The sequence below is a fragment of the Megascapheus bottae genome, chromosome 18 (genome assembly GCF_031878675.1).
Source record: "Megascapheus bottae isolate mThoBot1 chromosome 18, mThoBot2.hap1, whole genome shotgun sequence".
Taxonomy (NCBI): domain Eukaryota; kingdom Metazoa; phylum Chordata; class Mammalia; order Rodentia; family Geomyidae; genus Megascapheus; species Megascapheus bottae.
Genome location: NC_143526.1, coordinates 31085749 through 31093974, shown reverse-complemented (window position 1 = coordinate 31093974; position 8226 = coordinate 31085749).

Here is an 8226-nt window from a genome sequence, read left to right as displayed (position 1 = left end):
GTGTTAGAAATGGGTGAAAACAAGTGCAGAGACACCCCTCTACAGCACGTAGACATCATCTCTTTCTTCTCTGCCCCTATCTTCATTCTCTGAACCACCCAAGGCAATCAAATTTGAAGAAAACTAGGGATTGTAGGTTAAAGGAGTGAGCTGGCTAAAGTCTAAGTGGATTTAGGAAACAGACCAATTAGGAATTCTTTCTTATTCTGACATTTAAGAGTCACAAGAAGGGGGCTGGGAGTTTGTCCTAGTGGTAGAATGCTTGCCTAGCATACATGAAGACCTGGGTTCAATTTCTTGGTATCACATACATAGAAAAAGCTGGAAGTGGTGCTGTGGCTCAAGTGGTAGAGCTCTAGCCTTGAGAAAGCCCAAGAACAGTGCTCAAGCCCTGAGTTCAAGCCCCAGGACTGGTAAAAAAAAAAACAGAAGCCAGTTATCTCTTCTTCCTCCTCCTCTTCCTCCCCGTCCTTCTCCTCCTCCTCCTCCTTCTCTTCCATGGAAGCCCATTTCTTGCAAACTACTCTGATCAGGAGTTGAGGTGGGCCCTTGCAGATCCTCCTGTCTGTCACTTCATTCAGGGCTTGGTGACACTGTAGAATTTTAGAATCAGAATCAAAGAATCCAAGAACTTTGGACACTGGACACACAGAACGAGAGAGTGGTGCTGGGGTTTCAACCAGACACCAGAGAAATCCTTTATCTATGAATTCCAAAAATGTACCTGTACAAAATAAAATATAGTCATTTCAAAAGCACTTTGTGTGTGTGTGTGTGTGTGTGAGAGAGAGAGAGAGAGAGAGAGACAGAGACAGAGACAGAGAGAGAGAGAGAGAGAGAGAGAGAGAGGTATCCTGGGGCTTGAACTCAGGACCTGAGCTCTGTCTCTTAGCTCTTTTGTTCTAGGCTAGTGCTCTACCATTTGAACCACACCACCACTCTGGCTTTTCAGTGGTTAGTTGGAGATAAAAAGTCTCATGGTCACTCCAAGGGCTAAGCAACAGAACTAGCCTGGAGAGTCAGAACCTCCCACAACCTTGCCTATATCAAATATTAAGTGGGTCAAATTCTAGAATTACCTGCTCAGTGTCTAGCCTGGTACTGAGAGACCAACCCAAAACTCAGGTCCAGTCCAGAACAACTGCCCTGTTAAGTTCCCCTTTGCTAACTAGGGCCCATGGGCCTGCAGAGATGAGCTCACAGATAAACTTGACAAAGCAAAGAGGAAACAGCACCTCCTGAGAGATGCAATCGAAGACTAAGATCTGACAGGACTCTAGGACTTCAAAAAAAAAACCTGAAGAGCTTTCCTGGAGCAGAGGGAATTTGTGGTATTTGTGTGGCTTTAAATGTAGACCAGGAGACAGGGACAAGGAAGCAGTTTGTATACACACAAAGATTCAAGCAAAGGCTGCTACAGGGGTAGGGCTGTTGTCTGGCTGACCTCTATAGTTGGGTCCAACTACAGGATTTTTAGAACCCAATCCAAAGTATGTATGCCATCAAAGTGCCACAGTGCCTAGAATTACTTCTTCAGATCGAAACCCTTCTTTGAGGAGCTATCAAGGTATTCCTCTGAGATGCTCCTATAGCCAGGAGGAAGGCACAAATCCAAGTCACTACACACCTGACAGCTTCTGTTCTGTGTCCAGGACTAGAACAAGAAACAATTATTGTCCATGAAAAGAAAAAAAGACATTCAAGCCAGGTTCTGGTGGCTTACACCTGTAATCCTAGCTACTCAGGAGGCTGAGAGTTGAGGATCACAGTTCAAAAACCAGCCTGGACACAAAAGTCTGTGAGACTCTTATCTCCAGAAAACCAGAAGTGATGCTGTGCTCAAAGTGGTAGAGCAGTAGCATTGAGCTGAAGAGCTGAGGGATAACACCCAGGCCCAGAGTTCAAGCCCCACACTTGACAAAGAGAGAAAGAAAGGAAGAAAGGAAAGAAGGAAGGAAGGAAGGAAGGAAGAAAGAAAGAAGAAAAGAAAGAAAGAAAAAAAAAGAAAACAGACATTCAAAGAAGATGTCCAGATGGGCTAAAGAACAAATATAAATTTGATGGCCAGAGAGGCAAGGCCAGGGACATGAACACAAAGTCTCTTTCCTCAAGTGTTGGCATTCTCTGGGGAGACAAAAAAGGGGGGCAGCTATGTTTTTGAAGGTAAAGACTATTGCTGGTGCCAAAATGGGAATAAACAGAGCAAAGCTCTGGAAGCTGGCCAGGGAAGGCCTTTCTGAAGAAGGGACATCTGGTATGGAACTGGCAATATGAAAAAGAGCAAGGTAGGCCAGACCTCCAGGAAGAATGTTCCAAGCAGAAGAAACAACAGATGTAAAAACTGAAGATACTTTTCCAGAAGTGGTACAATTGGGTGTGCTGTGTAAGGGGAGTGTTTTCCCAGGTGAGGGTAAAGAGAGGAAGAGGTAGGCAGATCATTGCAAATCATCTTGAACAATTTGGAAGAAACTGGTCTTGATTGCAAGTGCAATAGGAACCTATTAGGACAGTAAAGTGAGTGATCTGAAGTTTAATAATGGTCACTCTGGCTCCGCAGAATGGACTAGAAGGAACAAGAGATACAGAAGGGAGCAGGTGAAAAGGCTCTCCGGAGCAGATGGGCTTGGACAAATAATGGGCATAAACCAACAGTCCAAGGTGGGAAAGAAGGAAAGGAGACCTGAGCAGCCGTGAGGGCTGCGGCTGAGCTCTGGGGCTTCTAGGGAGGGTGAGGCTGGATCTGGGGCTCAGCTGGGACTAAGTAATCTGGATAGACTGAAGGGCTTCAAAAGCTAGATTAAAATGTAGAGCTTTTCCCTGTAAGAGTTGGGGCACCATCAAAGGCATTTTTATTTCTTCATCAAAGAGCTCTGAGTAAGGGAATTTGATTTATGTGTTCATTGAATCCCTGTGGCAGCTGGTGTAGACGGACTGAAGGGGTGACGCCAGTGTTAGGCAGGAACTCATTGAGGAGGGGTCTGCCATAACAGTCCACAAGCAAGGTGGTGAGACCCCAAGTGGGGCCTGCCACCTGGTACCCTTGGAAAGGTTGGGTCCCTGTTAGTCCCAGGTTGGGTCCATGCTTGGGGTGCTGGGCAGCTGCAGAGGTCTTCAATGGGCCCCAGTTCTGATGCTTCTAGCAGAACATAGGATGAGGGCAGCCAAAAGGCATCAAGGCTGTTTATATCCGGAGGAGAGACGCCTCAACATGGATTTAGGGCTGAAAGATTACTGGGGTGGGGGGAGGGTGCAGGAAACCAGCTGTCCCCCATCCCCACAAAGGACAAACAAAGACAGGGACTGAGGCCTCAGCTATAGCAAGAGAAGGAAGGTTAGACATAGAAAAGGAAATGTCCTGGCAGAATTAGAATATTACGGACCTTTAGGGGCAAACCTATTGTTGAGCAGTTGGAGAAACTGAGGCATAGAGGAATAAGTAGGTCCTTGCCCAAGGCCTGATAATTATTGTTATTTCTTTCTTTAGTCAGTACTGGGGATTGAATTCAGGTCCTAAGTGTTGTCCCTGAGCTTCTTTTGCTCAAGGCTAGCTAGCACTTTACCATTTGAGGCACAGCACCAGATCCGGCTTTTTTTTTTTTTTTTAAATTGGAGATAAAAGTCTCATAGACTTTCCTGTCTGGGCTTGGAACCACAACCCTCAGATCTCAGCCTCTTCATTAGCTGGAATTCTAGAGGTAAGCCATTGGCATCTGGTGTACACAATAAATTAAAGCTGTAACTAAACCTCATAGCCATACAACCTCTGGAGACCCTGGGGCGGGGTGTGTGGGGGTTGGGGAGTAGAGAAAGGAGCTCTTACGTCACTCACATAAGGGTCCCTTAGACTGACTCCTGAATCAAAGTCCTGGGATGTGGTCACTCAGCAAGAAATATACATGGGCAGCCATCCAGCAGAGAGGGGCAGAAACACTCTGCTGGACTGAGATGCTCTGGACTGTAGTATAGGATCTTTAATTTGCTGCATCTGTGAGGTCAATCTTTGCCTTAAGTTGTCATCATCTCAATAATTCTTTGCCTCTACCCTCCACTCCCAACCAACTCCCTGGGGAGAGTTCCTTGTGTCTCTCGGTCTCTCTTTTTTGTACCAGTACAAGGTTTTGACTTCAGGGCTATGCCCTGCACTTCTTTTCTGTCAAGACTATCTGACCGCTTGAGCCACAGCTCTACTAATGGCTTGTTTTTAGTAATTTATTGGAGAAAGGTTTCATGGACTTTCCTACCTGGGCTGCTTTGAACCATGATCCTCAGATCTCAGCTTTCTGAGTAGCTAAAATGGCAGGTGTGAGCCACAGGCACCCAGCTCAGTTGTATGACTTAGTCTTGTGCTGGGTTACTTCATATCTCTCTACGTTCCCAGACTGACTTTCTCTGTCTTGGTCTCTGACTCTGTAAAGCTAAGCTGAGCTAGGTCAACCTCCCACCCAAGGGGCCTTCAATGGTTGAGTGACCCGATGTAGACAATGCTTGGGCCCAGTGCCCAGGCTGGGACAGGTGATAGCAGCTGTGGATCTATCTATAGCTCCTTTGCCCTTCAATTGTTCTCAACTTCAAACAACGGTTGGGCCCTGGATTAGAGATATCCCCCACCAGCCCTGCTATAATGGATCTCAGGGGGCCGGAGATGAGCTTTACCAGGGCTCCATGGTGATCTCTCATGGGCAGCTACCTGTCTAGACCCAAATGTTCCTACCTATAACTCAGGGTTTCAAAGCCTCACAGCTCAAAGGCTTTGTGACTGTGGGACTTGTGACTAAGGGACCAGACGGTGCCTGGACTGCAGACTTGTATGTGGACATGCGGATATGAGACACATGGTTAGAAGACATTCAGGGTACTGGACTGTCAGCTCCGTGAGGGCAGAGACATGGTCTTTTCTTATACTCTACTATATGTTAGCTGCGGCCTGGCAAGTGTTTCATATCCATTTCTTAACCTTGGATTAATGGCAGAGTGCTTGCCTAGCATGCACAAAGACCTGGGTTCAATTCCTCAGTACCACATACACAGAAAAAGCTGGCAGTGTTGTTGTGGCTCAAGTGCTAGAGCACTAGTCTTAAGAAAGCTCAAGGATAGTGCCCAGGCCCTGAGTTCAAGCAAAAAAAAAAAAAAAAAAAAAGAGGAGGAGGTAGAGGAGGAGGAAGAGATGGTGTCATAGAAAGAAGTGACTCAAGCTTGAGAGGCAGGCCAGAGTAGTGATGTCAAGAATCAGACTGCCTAGACTGGAATTCTGGCTCTGCCAATTACAAGCCTGAGATTTTTTTTTTCCCAGTCCTGGGCCTGAACTCAGGGCCTGAACACTGTTCTTGGGCTTTCTTAAGGCTAGAGCTCTACCACTTGAGCCACAGCACCATTTCTGGCTTTTTCTCTGTATATGTGGTACTGAGGAATTGAACCCTGGTCTTTGTGCATGCTAGGCAAGCACTCTACCACTAGGCCAAACTCCCCGCCCCCCACTTCTGGCTTTTTTCTGTGTATGTGGTACTGAGGAATCGAACCTGGGTCTTCTTGCATGCTAGGCAAGCACTTTAACCACTAGGCCAAAGTCCCAGCCCAAGCCTGAGAATCTTCAAGAATCATTTAACCTCTTAACAGCAGACATTTCTACATATTGCTAACATTATAGGGCTGTGGTGAGTGTCCTATGAGCTAAAACATCTGGAGTACTTAGTGCTGGTGGAGACTCAATAACATTTTAGCTGGTATTTGCTAAATGAATCAAAGTCATGTTCAATGTAATTCTTGAAAATAGTCTCCCAGTTGTTGCCAGTGGGGAGCAGCATGGGAAAGGGCTGGTCTCCAGAGAATAAGTCCACTGTCCTCAGCCTGATTCTGAGTCCTGGGAGCACGCTCTTTCAGCCCACCCAGTGGTAGAAAGTATGTCCATTCAAAACCATCCCAGAGCAAATGGGAAGCCAAAGGAAGGCCTCCCAAGCAGTAGCAGGGGCTGTGGCACATGCTCCTGTTCCCCTCTATGGCCTCAGACCTCCAATCTTCAGCCCAAGTTATTCTTAGAATCCAGACAATGCTAGCAGTTGTGCTGCTTATATCAGTTTCCAGAGTACAAGGCTAAGTTCAATCTCCAATACCAGCACACACACACACGCGCGCGTGCGCACACACAGCAGAATTACATTGGAAATACTTTATTTTACAAGCTGGGTAATAGATATGTATGTTCATGGTATTGGTCTTCATGTCTTTCTCAATGGTTCTATAGTAAATAACATTTTCAAGTATTTCCTTAGTCTAGATCTATATCTACCTGGGCTACTTGGGTGATATGGTAAAATCAGGTTCCTGCCTAAAAATAAGTGAGGAAGTAGTAAGTGGAGGACTCCAGCTAAGTCAGTTCTCTTTTCTGAGTTTCTCTTCACTCATGAATAAAATGAGAACTAGATTAGAAGCTTGTGAGCCACAGGCCTCAGAGGATCCCAGAGCCTAGAAATCCTCTTTGTCAGTCCACATCTCTCCCAGGAGTTCAGCATGCATGGTGACAGTGCAGGCCTTAGAACCAGTCCTGGTGCTAACAGCCACTATGGGCCTATAAGTCTAAATTCCTTGAATTTTTTTTTTTTGTAAAATAAAGATAACATGTCCCTCACAGGATTACTGCAGGAACGTAAAGGAGATGGCATTTATGAAGTGTCTAGGAAAGGCCTGGCACACAGTAAATTCCACATGTGGGCGAATCCTCTCTTGATTCCACAGGCATTTCCTGAGCAATGAGACTGAGCTAGGCCCCTGCTAGGGGCTGGAAGGCAGAGAATTACTCTATGAATGGCCAGAACAGTGGCCCCCAGCCAAGTGGAGAGATAGTCTCACAAACAAAGCCAGGAGGAGTGATGTCATTTCTAAAAAGAGACACTACCTCAATGCACAGATGTACACCATATGGGGAGTGGGAGGCTGTAGATCGAACCCAGGTCTCATACAGGCTAAGCAAGTGATCTACCACTAAGCCAGCTCAGTGTTCATCCTGTTTCTTGATCTAGGACTTCTGAGTGGGCCTGAAAAGGTCTGTGCATCCCTCTACATGGTATATAAAAGTTTGTGTCTAATGCCTCCTCTCAAAAGTAAGTCTTAAATGCAGCTTAAGAAGTAAGTAACAAATCACTAAATGGAGATAACAGTGTCTACCTTGAAAGGCTGTCAGGGGATTCAAAAAAGCAATTTTGGAGAAACACCTGACATGTTATATAAGTTCTCACTAAATGCCAATTTCACTTGCCTTTCCCAGCCCCCCCACTCCTCCAGTCCATTTTTATCATTCAACAAATACAATTAAGTATCTCCTACCTGGCAGGCACCATTCCAGGTTCTGGGGTAGAGTGATGAACAAGACAGATATTGGGCCTATTATTTTTTCCCCTCTGGTACCATGGTACTGTTGCCTGCCCTCCCTCAGTCTTTTCTCTCACTGCCGGAGCCTTACCAGTTGAGCCACTTCTGTTTTTCTGCTGGCTAAATGGAGGTAAATCTTACAGATTTTCTGCACTGGCTGGTTTCTGCCCTCCTCAGACTTCAGCCTCCTGAGTAGCTAAGTGTGAGCCTCAGTACTTGACTGTGTCTTTGCTGCTTACCCCTCTGCTCATGGGAACACTTTGCCTTTCACCTCCACCCCTGCCTCCATCACTGTCTGTCCATTCTTTTATTCATCCTTCACTGAATCTGTCAAAAAACAATTTGTTGACTACCTTTTAAAACCAGATTGAAAGCAGGGGCTATGTTTGTTTTTTTTTTTTTTTTTTGCCAGTCCTGGGCTTGAAATCAGGGCCTGAGCACTGTCCTTAAGACTTTCTCAAGGCTAGAGCTCTACCACTTGAGCCTCAGCACCACTTCCAGCTTTTTTCTATGTATGTGGTACCAAGGAATTGAACCCGGGTATTCGTGCATACTAGGCAAGCACTTTAACCACTAGGCCAAACTCCCGGTCACAGGGGCTATGTTTTATTAATGGATACTTTCCTAAGTCTGGAATGATAAACTTCATAAATTAAAAAAAAAATTGTGGGTCGTGGGGCTTGAACTCTGGGCCTGAACACTGTCGCTGAGCTCTTCAGCTCAAGGCTAGATTTCTACCCCTTGAGATCTTAACAAGTGTGTGGGGGGAGTTATGGTATTAGGGGGCTGCCAGGCGGGTAAAATGGGGTAGGATAATGGACTTGCCTATTTTACAAACTTCCCCAGATTCCCACGCAGATGGTA